This window comes from Macrobrachium nipponense, chromosome 21, assembly GCF_015104395.2.
Source record: "Macrobrachium nipponense isolate FS-2020 chromosome 21, ASM1510439v2, whole genome shotgun sequence".
NCBI lineage: Eukaryota > Metazoa > Arthropoda > Malacostraca > Decapoda > Palaemonidae > Macrobrachium > Macrobrachium nipponense.
In genome coordinates this window covers 20,473,167-20,488,831 of record NC_087212.1, presented here as the reverse complement: position 1 = coordinate 20,488,831, position 15,665 = coordinate 20,473,167, and the positions used below count along the sequence as shown (strand labels likewise).

The window sequence follows — 15,665 nt, the reverse complement described above, 5'->3', positions numbered from 1 at the left end:
CTACAATTGAGATCAACAACTTCTGAAAAGGAAGACAGAAACTCTTGCGTGTCTCCCTCCTCCTGCTCCGGCAACAGAGACCGACGAGGAGTAGGCTCCTCTAAGGCACCTTCCCCACCAAAATTAACGGAAGGGTTAGCAGCCAAACAGCCCAAAACCCCAACTAACCTGTCTGGGCTGGGTCCATGTGTCGACTTCCAAGATGAACCCACTATAACACTAGGAACATCACTTATCTCCACAGATGTCTCCACATATCCATGAATGGTCACGGGCGTGGCGGACGTACGTACGTGAGATGGGGGAGAAACTCGAACACTCGAGATTGAAGGAGGATCCCCCAGAGTCAAACTCTTGGAAGGACCAGCGAGAGAGGCAGGCAAACACTCCTGCTGCACCAACTCCGCGCTCACTACCTTCGACCTCTTGACAGGCGCCTTGAGATCCGTATGGCGACGAATAGGCCTTGAAGAAGAAGGAGCACTACCATCACATGCACGGGCATGAGAGGTTGCGACACGCTCACAATGTGCATTGACGGGAGAGAGAGAGAGAGAGAGAGAGAGAGAGAGAGAGAGAGAGAGAGAGAGAGAGAGAGAGAGAGAGAGAGAGAGAGAGAGACCTGAGAGTTTAAGTAGAGGACGAAGCATCTCCTGCAGATCGCACACTGCCCAAAACAACAGCACTCTCAGGAACACGTCTGCATTGTTCCTCCCTCGAAGGCGAAGGAAGGGCAAAGTCCTTAGCCTTCCAACGCTTGATACACCGACGGGAAGTAGAGGGGGAAGAGCGAGAGGAAGACAGCACTGCTTTCTTATGCTCACTCTTCTCAGGAGGCGAGGACGAAGCAACACATTTCCTACCAGTCCTCCCAACCAATAAGGCAGCAAACTTCACATCCAATACAGAGTCCAACCTCTGAAGCACTGCCTGGCATACGACCTCAGACTGATGTGCCAGAGAAGGCTCCAATGACAAGGAAGGGAGACGTAGCGAACTGGGCGGCAGTGATGACGTCACGGCTGAGAAAGGCGGATCAGAGGAGACAACTGGGAGAGACGTCCTCAATGGGAGTGACGTCACAAGTGGTGGTGATGTCACAGCTTCCCCTTGGTGCGAGGGGGAAAGAGATGCCACTGACGGAGGAATACACAAAGACGGATCCTGTGACGTCATCAACAGGGCTGACGCCACAGCATCACTCTGACTCGAAGCGGCAGCAGACACTAGAGGAGCAATACAAGATGGCCGACTGCTACTACCCACGAAGACGAGGCTGGGAGGAGGGGGGATGGCCTGGCCAGACTGGGGAGGGGGGGGGGGGGGCACGAGCCTCTACAAAATGTGCTAGCAAACCCTCCAAGGATGAGGGACCCCCTAGCCAGAGTGTCTTCCAAATCGCTGCCATTTTGGACGCCTCCGACTCTGGAAGAGAAGAAATTGATGAAAAAGCCTCACCCTTCTCAGGAATCAAACTCCCGAGGAAGAAGGGGCTACATTACAAACATTAGCCTGGCGGCCTCCTGATACTTCCATTGACGAATCAATGGAAGAAAAGGGAGACACAGGGACAACGCTACTATGAGGGCTGACTACTGCAGGAGACGAAACATCGGGAAGAGGCGCAAAACCTTCCTAAGTAAGAAGAATCGAAACCCTCCGATGTTCTCTCGTCATGAAATGACTTCCACTGCTCCTTAGGACATGCCCGGCATTCCGTGCAAGGATTCGTAATAGTACAAAAATTAGAATGACACCTACTGCACGTGATGTGACGGTCGGTCGCAGCCAAAGCCAGAAAATGAGAGCATGGAAAACCTAGAACTCCGGGGCACATATGCCGACGCTGAGAAGGAGCAGAAAAAGCCATAATACCAGCAAAACACACACACTCACTAAACAGAAGCAAGACAGGCAATGAACCGGAAAAAGTCCATGAGAGGTTAACACGACTCTTGCCCAGGCGTTCAAAAGAAAGACTGATGCGCGATCATAGGTGAATGGTCTTCGACCATCCTTCACCCAATCTACACATGCGTTGCCAGATATCACAATATTCCTTGCTTACATCTGTTTTTTAACCGGATCCAGCTAGGCGCTAGAAATTATCCTATTGTTAAGACCGAAGGTCTGTTCGCGTATGAACAACATGCAACTTTCTTATCCTCATTTATCTTTGCATTTCTTACTAATGTGTCCACCATTCTACAGAGTTCTTTATGCCTAGTACTTGCTTCTTCTGGTGTTAGGTATGGGTTCATTGATTTGTGCAATCTGTCTCTTTCTCTTATTTTATTTCAATTTCTCTGTTGAATCACTTAGGCTGAGGGTTGGCATTTGTTAGCATTTGCTTTAATGGTATAAATCCAGAGCATTTTTCTGTGTATTCCTCTAGAAAGGTTTCCCAGTACTTATCTATGCCCGTGTTCTCATCATACACTAGATTTTTAACATATGCCTTTAGTTTTTTCAGGTTTTTTGACGGTAGCCTAATCTCAATAATGTTGTCTGTTCTTTTTTATGTTGATTATTAACCCTTAAACGCCGAAGCGGTATTTTGAAAATTGTCTCCTGTATGACGGCGGCGTTCGCGAGTGAGCGCCAAAGCGGATTTTTTTTTTTTTTTTTTTTTTTTTTTTTTTTTCAAAAAATCACGGCACGCTTAGTTTTCAAGATTAAGAGTTCATTTTTGGCTCCTTTTTTTGTCATTGTCTGAAATTTAGTATGCAACCATCAGAAATTTAAAAAAATATCATTATCATATATAAATATTAGGATATATGACAGCGCGAAAAAAAAATTTCATATACAATTGTATACAAATCGCGCTGTGAGCAAAACGGGTAAAAGAAGTTCCAGAAGACTACTAGGCCTTGACCCAGGCTAACATCCCAAACATCTCTTGAAAATGGTTAAAGCTAACAAGTTAATTTTTTCCGTTGTATTGTACACTAAATTGCGATCATTTTGGTATATAACACATTGTAAAACGATCAAGGCAACACAGAGAAAATATTATCACAAAATGATGCATGAATTCGTAACGCACAGAAGTAAAAAAAAAAGCAGTATTCAAAAATTCAACATAAAACAAAATATTGTGCTAAAGACTTCCCGTTTGTTGCAAAATGAAGGTAATTGATTGAATATTACTAGACTGTAAGTGTTGTAGCTTACAATTAAAGTTTTTGACCATTTCGGTAGAGTTAAAGTTGACCGAAGGACGAATTTTCTCTATTTATTGTTATTTATATGAAAATATTTCACAACTGATAAAAGCTATAACCATGGGTTGTTTTTTTGTTGTATTCTACATGAAATTGCACACATTTTCATATATAAAACTTTATGTAATGGTTAATTTAAAATGGTGCAAACATTACAACAATCGGACAAAAAAATTTCTGATTTTTTCGAAAGAGTTACCGAGGGGACACAAGGAAAAATTTTATTTCATAAATTCACCATAAATTGAAATATTGTGCTAGAGATTTCCAATTTGTTGCAAAATAAACGCGAATGATTGAATATTACTAGAATGTAAGTTTTAGCTTACAATTGCGTTTTTCGACCATTTCGGTTGAGTCAAAGTTGACTGAAGGTTGAAATTTTGGCACTTATCATTATTTATATGAAAATATTTCAAAACTGATAACAGCTATAACCATGGGTTGTTTTTTGTTGTATTCTACGTGAAATTGCGGACATTTTCATATATAAAACCTTATGTAATGGCTAATTTAAAATGGTGCAAACATTACGACAATCGGACAAAAACAATTCTGATTTTTTTCGGAAGTTACCGCGCAGATGCAAGGAAAATGTTTTTTTTTTTCATAAATTCACCATAAATCGAAATATTGTGCTGGAGACTTTCTATTTGTTGCAAAATAAAGGTAAATGATTTAATATTACTAAAATGTAAGAGATTTAGCTTACAATTGTGTTTTTTTACCATTTCGGTCGAGTCAAAATTGAACAAAAGTTGATATTTTGGCACTTATCGTTATTTATATGAAAATATTTCAAAACTGATAAAAGCTACAACCATGGGTTGTTTTTGTTGTATTCTGCATGAAATTGCGCACATTTCCATACATAAAACTTTATGTAACGGCTAATTTAAAATGGTGCAAACATTACGACAATCGGACGAAAAAATTACGATTTTTTCGGAAGAGTTACCGCGCAGACGTAAGGAAAAAGTTTTTTTCAGAAATTCACCATAAATCAAAATATTGTGCTAGATACTTCCAATTTGTTGCAAAATGAAGATAAATGATTGAATATTACTAGAATATAAGAGTTTTAGCTTACAATTGCATTTTTCGACCATTTCAGTAGAGTCAAAGTTGACCAAACGTTGAAATTTTGGCACTTATCGTTATTTATATGAAAATATTTCAAAACTGATAAAAGCTACAATCATAAGTTGCTTTTTGTTGTATTCTACATGAAATTGCACACATTTTCATATATAATACTCCATGTAACGGCTAATATAAAATGGTGCAAAAATTATGTCAGTGATGAAATAATTTCCGAGATGTGTCGCTGGTACATTTTAGTGCGAGAAGAAAGAAATTCGTGCTTGCGCGCCTGGGTAACAATTGTAAACAAAACAACGTCTTGATCCATGAGCTCCCAGCATCCCCCAAGGCGCGTGATTCAAAGTTTTCGCCTAGTAGGCCTATAACTATTTTTCCCCCAATTTTTAAAAAAACTTTTTTTCGTCGATGTACCATACGTCCAATCGGCACCGGACAGACAATAATCGTCAACGTTTAATGTGTCCAATCGGCGTTAAAGGGTTAATATGACATTTTTATGATAAAATAAAGTTTTAATATACTCTAAGAGTTTCACTCGCCGGCGTTAAAATCCCGAAAATTGCGGGTCGCGCTACCTATTTGCCTTGGTTAGGTAACAGTGCCCCGCCCACTTTCGGGGCAAGAGAGAGGAACAACACTGCAAAGAGCTCAGTTTGTTTATGCTCATCAACACAAATCCATCCTAGGGGATGGAGGGAGGGCTCCAATTATATAATTACTGGGTATGTATAATTAAAAATTTATTATATCATTAAAATGTCATTTTTCATTATACAACTTCCCCAGTAATTACATAGCTGATTCCCACATTGTGGGAAGGAGAGAAGCATGGATAATTCTACCTCAGATTCATAAAAATACATCTACTGAGAATAGAAAAGCTTTGCCAACATTAGTTAAAATGTTTGTTGATTCCTTACCTGATAAGAGTTGTAGCAGGAAAATACTGCCTCTGGTTGCCACTCCTCTTATCAAGCAATAGCATGGCGGTAAAGCCATGTAGCGCCTATTACATAGTGGGACCTTTGTAGCGAAGGTCAATTCCGATGGCTAACAGAGGATCAAAAGTAATTGCCCCTGCCCAGGGCTCAGTACCAACATATCACCAGAAAAGATTGTTACCTATAACCAAAATAATAAAATATCCACCACCACCTTATCAAAGGACTGAAGGGTATTCCAGGTACAGTGGTACCTCGAGATACAAAATTAATCCGTTACGAGGAGGCCTTCGTATCATGAGTTTTTCGTATCTTGAACCGCATTTTACATGTAAAATGCCTAATCCGTTCCAAGCCCTACAAAAACACCACAGTAAATTATATTTCCAGGCCTACAACACATGTTCTAGGGTTACGACGCCGATCCGACGGAAGAAATATGACGCCAAAAAGGCAAAATACTGTACATATTTGAGTAATATTCTACTGCAAGTAATGTTCAACCCCATTTTTACTGCATATATTAGGACTTTAGCATATGTCCCTTAGCAATAAGCCTAGCCTATGTTAGCAGTTGCTACTGTAGCCTAGTCTATGATTCTGACATCTAAACCTAAGAAGCTAAAAGCTTAGAATATGCCAATAAAATGTATAAATAATCAGTATGTACTCATTTCAAATAATTAATTAATTAATCATTAACTATAATACACAAACAAACAAACAAAAAAAACTTCCAATCGTTTGTTTACATTCAGCTCTTACGAGTACCGAACGATCGCCAAGCAATCACTTTTCCTAGGACACAGTAAGCCATAAATTTTCATTAGTATCTCTCTTCAACTAATGAAACTACCAAACAGTATAATAACCATTCATTTCTATTCTTTATTCTATCTTTACCTAATGGAGATACCGAGTTACTGACAGCTAAAAATGAAACTTATACATAACGTAATATTAAAACAGAATATGATATCTAATTCACAATTTTTTTTATTAAGCGTATTGCATGTGTAAGTGTTTACATAATAAAAATATGGAATGTTAGTCCATATATATAAAAGTCTAAAACTAAAGAGGTCAACCAGATTGCTTGCAGGAATGTGATCAGACTAGAGACGCTAAAGATGACGTATACAATAAGTATGTAAGCTAAGATAACATGCCGTCACCTGTAGTCATTCAATTGTTTATAAACATTAGTCCAAGCTCCCTGCTTGAGACAACTACCCCACCCCGACCTATTATTATTCAAACGGCCTACGTGATCTGGAGCTTGTGGGTCTCATTCGATTGTGTGTTCGTATGAAACTATGTCATCTGATAGTATGTTCATATGTTCGAACTACTGTCTGTTCCTTCATAACTTGTAACAGAGATGGTAGACAGGCAGAACAGAGTTAGATGCTGACCAATAGGAGAGCAGGATCTTATGGGGTGACTAGCATCAGGAACCAATGGGAGAGTGGGAGGATGGTGGCGAGTTTACTCAGTTGGCGGGGCGCTAGTTTTAAAATTGTTCTCGGTGGTCCGGGCGAATCTCGGGACTTTACAGCAACAACCTTTCGTAACTTGAGCAATTTTCGTATGTAGAGCCGTAAAATTTTTCGTATTTGCTTTCGTATCTCGAGTTTTTTGTAAGTTGAACCTTTCGTATGTCGAGGTACCACTGTACTTTATACCTTCAGGCTTCCCATAAAACCTCACACCTTGTGTCAAGGAGAAAAATATTTTAAGAAGGATTGCTTCCTACACTTCCTTTCCCACCACCACACCTGCCGCAAGGAACGGACCCAGGGTACTGCAGCCTTTATACACCTTTTCAATGTCACGGAGATAATGCGATCCAAACACAGATTTGCATTTCCAAAATGTAGACTTAATAACAGAAGAGATAATTTCTCTTAAAAGCCAGAGATGTGGCTACTGCCCTAATTTCATGTGCTCTAGCTTTGCAGACTGGGAGAACGTCCTCCTTAACTGAGGAATGTGCTTCTCGGATGACGTCTCTTAAGAAGAATACCAGAGCATTCTTAGATAACAGTCTGGAGGGTTTTTTTACGGAACACCAAAGACTGACAGGATTTCTGTCCAACTAGGGATCGAAAAAGAGCAAGGCCAGGGGTTAGAGGGAGACTCGTTCTTGGCTAGAAACCCCAAGGAATATGAACAAGTAACATTCCCTTTCAAAAAGCCTATTTTCTTACCAAGTGCATGAATCTCACTAATCCTTTTAGCAGTCGCTAAGGACACTAGAAACTGAGTCTTTCTAGTTAAGTCCCTCAGACTAAGTTCATGCATAGATTCGAAATGCTAACATGGCCCTATAACCCTTGATGGTAGAGGAAGACAGGTTTCTTAATGACCTCAAATGAAGCAAGAAATTGGCTATTTGCATCACAATGGTCTTAGAAGAAGAGAAGTTGGAATTCTTACACGACTCTCTGAAGATTCTCCACTTATTCTGATGCACGTCTGATACACGTTACTAGATCTTCTCCTACAGATGGAGATAGCCTCTGAAGCTCCCTTAGAAAACCCTTTCTTTCTAAGGAGTTTCTGGACAGTTTGAATCTTGTCAGGGCCAGAGCAGACAGGTTTTTGTGGAATCTGTGGAAATGTGGTTGTCTGAGTAGCTGCCTCTTTTGAGGAAGCAGCCTCGGGAAGTCCACCAATTGATCTACAAGATCAGGGAACCATTCCTTTGATGGCCAGAAGGGCCACCTAGATCAGACACGTTGCTGTGTACAAGGAACTTGTTCAGCACTTGCCTTATCAGGCTAAACGGAGGGAGAGCATACAGTTCCTTGGCTGACCAGCCCAAAAGAAAAGCATCCACCGCCCACGCCTGTGGATCTGGAACTGGCGAACAAAACAGAGGAAGACAATGGTTCCGAGACGTGGCGAACAAAAAGGACTGGCCTCTTCAGCGATGGTTGTATCGCAACCATCGCTGAAGGATCTCTTCGGTCTCTTGGAAAACTGGGCGAGGAGATCCTGAGTACATTTCTTCTCCAGATCCATAGCAACCCCTAAAACTGTTGCTTCAGGAAACAAGTCTCTTATCTAAGGGGGAGAAAAATAGAGCTGATTTCTGCGAGGAAGTAATGCCCTTCAATGTGTGGGAACTGTCCCTAACCCCCTTATCGATACATGAGAGGACTCCCATCCAATCCACCCAGAGGTTCTCTGAAAGCAAAGGACAAGACCTAATCTTGCAGGCCAGAGCATCAACAGACTAGTCAAGAAAGTTGAAAATTTCAAATATACCTTGAAAATGTGTTTCAGAAGATGAGCCTACTCTGAGGCAGAAAACAAAATCTTTGCCAAAGAAAAAGCTGAGCATCTGGCTGTGTCTACAAGACCAAAAAATATCCCTGTGAAGGAGCGCAAACAACCAACGAAGGAGCTTCTTTCGTAGCATACGGCAAGTATCTCCACCTGGAGATTCAGGAAGGCGAAAAACAAAACGAGATCAGCAAGCCAAGCATCTACTATTACTTTAAAAGCCTTCTTAGAAGAGGAATACAAAACATATTCAGCATCTTTGAGCATTTTAAGGAAAGCATACTATCAATAACCAAAGTTGATTCAGGAGACAATGGAGGAGTTGGCTTGAAAAAGGATGGATAGGTGGTGAGCAAGAACTTCAATAAAGCCGCATATGCTGAAGAGGGAGCCTCTTGATCGTCTTTTGCTTCGTCTTCAGACAAAATAGGGGAAGGATCCACATCTGCAGAAGCCTGAGATGTGGCTGCATAAACTTGTGTCCATGTCGAAACAGCTTCTATAGGAGTTTGCTGTGCTACAGCGTCTCTAGGCATCCAAGGAGACGATTTAGAGGGAGCTTCGCCCACTACCAGTTGAACTGTTGTGGGCGCTTGCTAGACCGTCGCTGGCACTAATTGAGTCATCGGAACTTGAACTGAAGAAAGAGGCTTATTCAGTAAAAGCAAAATAATGTCGAGCTTCACCTGAATGGGATCTAATTGGTGCACAACAGAAGGGACCTCGGGCACCAATGGACGCTCGACTGTGTCTGATAGGGCGCTCCTGCACGACAGATGCAGGAGCTTGAAGAGCGACAATGAGCCTTGGGTGCTGGAGGAGCATCAACTTCCAAGAGGCAGTTGGAAGAAAAATGCTCTGGGCTGTCCCAGTGACTGCAAGAAGGGCATGGTTCTCTAGGTTTCTTAGTAGGAACCACTGGAGCTGCATCCAAAGCACCTCTTTTCAACAGTCAAGACTTCCTCCCCAAATGCCACGGGCGTCATGCAGAAGATCCATCCGAACTCAACAATTTATGCACATCCAAGGAGAGACTTTCCAACAGCTCTCCGTTTCAACCTGGGAAACGACAACAGGTTGAACTGAGGGGGTGACTGCTTGTGGGCAGACCCTACCGACCTCCCTTGGGCTACCAGAATGACTCCTACCCTGCACTGGGGAGTGACAGTTACCTTTGCCTAGGAGGATCGGTGGGACGAATAGCCACCTCCTCCACTGACACAACACTATCACTTTTCGCCTTGTCCATAAGGACCTTCACAGATGCACCAAGCTGCTCCATAGTCTGTACTAACAGAGTAAAATGCTTATCAATCTTTTCCTCTAGACAGGTGATGGGGTTGGGATCGGAAGTGCGGGAGCCTGCAAATGGGGAAGGTGGCGTAGCAAGAGAAGTGGGAGCGGGAGCTAAAGATATAACAGGAATACTCAGATGTGAATTCAATTCAGAAGAATCCTGGCTAGCTGATTTTGAATTGGCCCTAATTAAAGCCATTCTCTTCCTGTCTCTCTCTAATTTCTTTAAATGAGATTCCAAACTCCTCCACTTCCTTTCGTCCCAATCAACACTTTCATTATCAAATGAACATATTTGCCCACTACAATTAGCACATAAAGTGTGATCATACAATTCCTTAGTTAGCCTAGTCTTGCAACCTCTAGCACAATACCTAAAGCTAGCAGAACCTGTGTCCGACATTGTCGAAAACACTAAGACCTGACAGTAACCAAGGGAAAAAAAAAAGCTAGTTCTTATCACAGAACTTAATGTTATCTAAATGATTTGCCAAGACAGCTAATACAAGAATAGAGTGCTTCACCAATTGCAATTACAAAAAGTAAAAATAAAAATTTCAGGAATAACAGCAACCAACAACCATAGCCATCGGCAGCAGAAACAAACTGGGCTCTTTGCCATGTTGTTCCTCTCTCTTGGCCCAAAAGTGGGGCGGGGTACTGTTACCTAACCAAGGCAAATAGATAGTTAGTGCGACCCGCAAATTTTGGGATTTTAACTGGCAGTGAGTGAAACTCTTAGCTATATAATTACTGGGGAAGTTGTATAATTAAATTTGAAATTTTATGGTTGTTTTTGCCTAGATTTCCACCTACTGAAAGTTCAGACACTAGGTTATCTTCTGTTGATAGGACAATGTCTAGTATGTTGTTTCTTCTAGTAGGTTTGGCAATCCATTGATGGAAGAATTCATTTTTTACAAAATCTAAAAGTAATTTTCCTTTTAAGTTTGATGTGGAGGTCACCGTGCCCTAGTATACTACTGCATTGAAATCTCCTATAATTATGCAGAGTTTGTTGTTTATTTCTTGTTCTAGTAATGCATACAGCTCCTCATCAGACATTTGTGTTTGGTGGGGAGGTCTGTACACTAGTATTAGTTATCTTCTTCCCTTGGGAGTTCATATTGATATCACTTCTTGTATGGTTGTAATTTTATACTCTATTGGACTGAGGTGGTCCTCAACATATAACATAATGCCGCCTCCTTTTTTTAGTGAGTCTATCTTTTTTGAACAATTTATATCCAGCTATTTAGTAGTCCCCTACAAAGTCTTGTTGCCTCTTGTATCCATGTTTCTGTGATACCTATTATGTATGTGTAATTCTTCACTTGGTATCAATGCTTTGAAGAGATCTACTTTGTTCCTAATAGACTGTGCATTAAACTGTGCCACTCTGAGGGACTTTTCTATCTTCTCTTTTGTCCTCTGTGGCTTTATTAGTTTCCCTTACTGTAACTGTTTCCTGCAGTGCTATTACTAACCAAATTCTGGGAGCTTTCTGACTTCTTCCGTTGAATGTTCAGTTCACCGAGGTGTTTCAAGAAGTTTTTGTAAAGAAGGTTTCCTAGCAATTTTGCTCCATCCACATTCAAATGAGTCCTATCTCTTTATATATAGTTTTTTATTCTCTATAAATCTGTCCCAAAGGTCTACAAATCTAAAACCTTTTTCTTGGTATATTTGCTCTAGTCTGTCATTGATTCCAATTGCCTGGCTAAGAAAGCAGCGTCTTACATTGGTTCTGGGCAGAATTCCTATAAGAATGCCATTTTCGATTTTTTCACAGATGTTCTCTACAACATTCCTCAGTTTGGCTACAAGACCTTATGTCTGGTCAACGCTTCCATCTTTTAGAAATATGTCATTTCCTCCTCCCTGCATTATGATTGCACATCTACTTTTCACTTTGATTTTCTTTAATGCCTCAGCTATCCTCTTTGCTCCTGCACCTGGGTAAGAAGTTACTTTTCTTGTATTTCTATTTTTGGTCACAAAATTTAACCGCTGACCTTTTACTAATGAGTCTCGAATTAAGGTTGTTTCCTCTTCTGTTTCCAAGAGCACAGCAAATCTATTTGATGTGTATGTTCCTTATGGGGGGTAATTGTGTTTTCTGGCTGCTATCACTCTTCTACCAACAGGTCTCTTGAATTCATCATTTTTATCCTTGTAAGCTTCTTTCTTTGTACCTTGTCTAGTGCTTCTTTCTGTTTCATTTCCAGTTCTGGTCTTAAGGAATTTTTTTCTGTTCTCCACAACAATCTCTGTTTTCTACTATGTCATTGCTCAATTCCTGTTTCTTTCTCTTATGGTTTGTAACCTCTCTTCTTATGTCTCCAATTTCTTTTTCCATCCTGACTTCTCTTCTCTTGCCTTTGAGTTTGTCCTTTGTCAGGTCCTTTAGTTCTTTTGATATTTCTTCTACTCCCCTCCTCAGTTTAGCTATCTCTTATTCTTGCTGACAGGAGAGACAGACCCTGAGACTACCTAGCTTTGATGCGCATGCCTCTTTGTAGCCTACGCACTGCTTGTTTACATTGCATTTCCCACATCTGCTTTAACTTTAAAGTTTCTTGGGTCATCTCTGTTCGTGTCTTGGTTTCAATATTTCTATCTAAACTTCCTTTTATAGTGAGAGAGAGAGAGAGAGCGAGAGAGAGAATAACTCCTTATGATATCAAAATATTGAAATGAACCTCTATAAGCAACATTTCCCCTCTGCCATACATATATCTTTTCCAGAGAGAGAGAGAGAGAGAGAGAGATATAAATGGAAGAAATAGAAATGAGATGATCAGGCATTGACAACAGTCTCCCCCAGTCACCGTCTGTCAAGTAATGTGACATTTTTGATGGGTCCAACCTCTCCCCCCCTCCTGATTCACAACTTAAAAGGCAAAAGACAGGGAAAATTCTGCTCTTTAATTTCTTTAAATAACTTACTATAGAAATGCATAAATATTGTATTAACAGCACATTATTATTATTATTATTGTTGTTGTTATTATTATTTATTATTATTTAATCTTACTAGTGATTAAGAGAGAGAAAAGAGGGAATTATTATTTTAATCATTTAATTTTTAATCTTATTAAACTTAATTAATCAATATTAATATTTGAAAATTAGTAAGTCATTTTTGTATCATAAAAATTTATTGTCATGAAAATAATATAAAAATAGTTCATTAATTTGAGAATATTTATCACCGGAAAAACCCACAAATGAAAGAGTCCTCCCACAAATAATTTTTAGATAGGTCCCTCCCACAGACAAATCTGCAAATAGGTGAGTCCGCAAATCTCAAGAGTGCGCGGGATGGGGGGTGGGGGTGGGTGGGTGGGTGGGGTTGTTGTTGACTCTGTTATAAGTATAAAGCTGATCATGAATGTGTGTTTAACACGAAAGCATGAAGAAATATCATGAAACAAACATTTAAGCATGATCTGGTGGGCAACAGGTGAATACAAAGACAGTCATAGCAAGTTACCCAAGCATATTTTGATTTTTATTAACCCTTAAACGCCGAGGTGGTATTTTAAAAATCGTCTCCCGTATGCCGGAGGGGTTCGGGAGTAAGCGCCGAAGCGGAAAAAATTTTTTTTTCAAAAAATCACAGAGCGCTTAGTTTTCAAGATTGAGTTCAATTTAGGCTCCTTTTTCTGTCATTGCCTGAAGTTTAGTATGCAACCATCAGAAATGAAAAAAAATATCATTATCATATATAAATACTGGGATATATGACAGTGCAAAAAAATTTTCATATATAATTGTATACAAATCGTGCTGTGAGCAAAACGGTTAAAGCTAACAAGTTATTTTTTTGTTGTATTGTACACTAAACTGCGATAATTTTGGTATATAACACATTGTAAAATTATCAAAGCAACAAAGAGAAAATATTATCACAAAATGATGCATGAATTTGTAACGTGCGGACGTAAAAAAATGTTTTTTTCAAAAATTCACCTTAGATCAAAATATTGTGCTAGAGACTTCTAATTTGTTTCAAAATGAAGATAAATGATTGAATATTACTATTCTGTAAGATTTTTAGCTTAAAATTGCATTTTTTTACCATTTCGGTCGAGTTAAAGTTGACCGAATGTCGAAGTTTTTTATTTATTGTTATTTATATGCAAATATTTCAAAAATGAGAAAAGCTACAACCTTGAATTATTTTTTGTTGTATTCTACATAAAATTGCGCACTTTTTTATATATAAAACTCTATGAAACCACTTATAGGAAACAGAGCAAATATTACAAGAATGCGAAGTAAGCATTTTGGAGATTTGCAGCGGAGAATCCACGCGCGGAGGGAAGGAAAAGGTTTTTTTTTTTCAAAAATTCACCATAAATTTAAATATTGTGCTAAAGACTTCCAATTTGTTTCAAAATGAAGATAAATGATTAGTAATTGAATATTACTAGACTGTAAGAGTTTTAGCTTACAATTGCGTTTTTTGACCATTTCGGTCGCCAAAGTTGACCGAATGTCGAATTATTTCTATTTATCATGATTTATATGCAAATATTTCAAAAATAAGAAAAGCTATGACCTTCAATTATTTTTTGTTGTATTCTCCATGAAATTGTGCACATTTTCACATATAAAACTCTATAAAACGGCTAATATGAAACGGAGCAAATATTACGAGAATGTGACGTAAGGATTTCGGATATTTGCGGCGGAGAATCCGCGCGCTGAGGGAAGGAAAAAGTTTTTTTTTAAATTCACCATAAATTTAAATATTGTGCTAGAGACTTCCAATTTGTTTCAAAATGAAGATAAATGATTGAATATTACTAGACTGTAAGAGTTTTAGCTTACAATTGTGTTTTTTTACCAATTTGGTAGAGTCAAAGTTGACCAAAGGTTGAAATTTTGGCACTTATCGTTATTTATAAGAAAATATTTCAAAACTGATACAAGCTACAACCATGGGTTGTTTTAGTTGTATTCTACATGAAATTGCGCACATTTTCATATATAAAATTTTATGTAATGGCTAATTTAAAATGGTGCAAACATTACGACAAGCTGACAAAAATTTTTTGATTTTTTCGGCAGTTAGTTACAGCGCGGACGTAGGAAATTTTTTTTTTCTAAAATTCACCATAAATCAAAATATTGTGCTGGAGACTTCCAATTTGTTGCAAAATGAAGGTAAATGATTGCGTATTACTAGAAAGTAAGAGTTTTTGTCTTACAATTGCGGTTTTCGACCATTTCGGTTGAGTCAAAGTTGATCGAAGGTTGAAATTTAGGCACTTATTGTTATTTATATAAAAATATTTCAAAACTGATAAAAGCTACAACCATGGGTTGTTTTTGGTTGTATTCTACATGAAATTGCGCACATTTCCATATATAAAACTTTATGTAACAGCTAATTTAAAATGGTGCAAACATTATGACAATCGGACGAAAAAATTTATGATTTTTTCGGAAGAGTTACCGCACGGACATAAGGAAAAAGTTTTTTTCAGAAATTCACCATAAATTGAAATATTGTGCTAGAGACTTCCAATTTGTTGCAAAATGAAGGCAAATTATTGAATATTACTAGAATATAAGAGTTTTAGCTTACAATTGCGTTTTTCAACCATTTCGGTAGAGTCAAAGTTCACCGAAGGTTGAAATTTTGGCACTTATCGTTATTTATATGAAAATATTTCAAAACTGATAAAAGCTACAACCATGAGTTGTTTTTTGTTGTATTCTGCATAAAATTGCGCACATTTTCATATATAATACTCTATGTAACGGCTAATATAAAATGGTGTAAAAATTATGT

General features: G+C 38.9%; 1 protein-coding gene across 1 annotated transcript in view; it reads right to left on the bottom strand.

The window, feature by feature from the left end:
• Window positions 1–15,665, bottom strand: part of LOC135197829 (U3 small nucleolar RNA-associated protein 6 homolog) — a 277,323-nt gene that overhangs the window by 232,802 nt on the left and 28,856 nt on the right. The gene's annotated exons all lie outside the window — the stretch shown is intronic.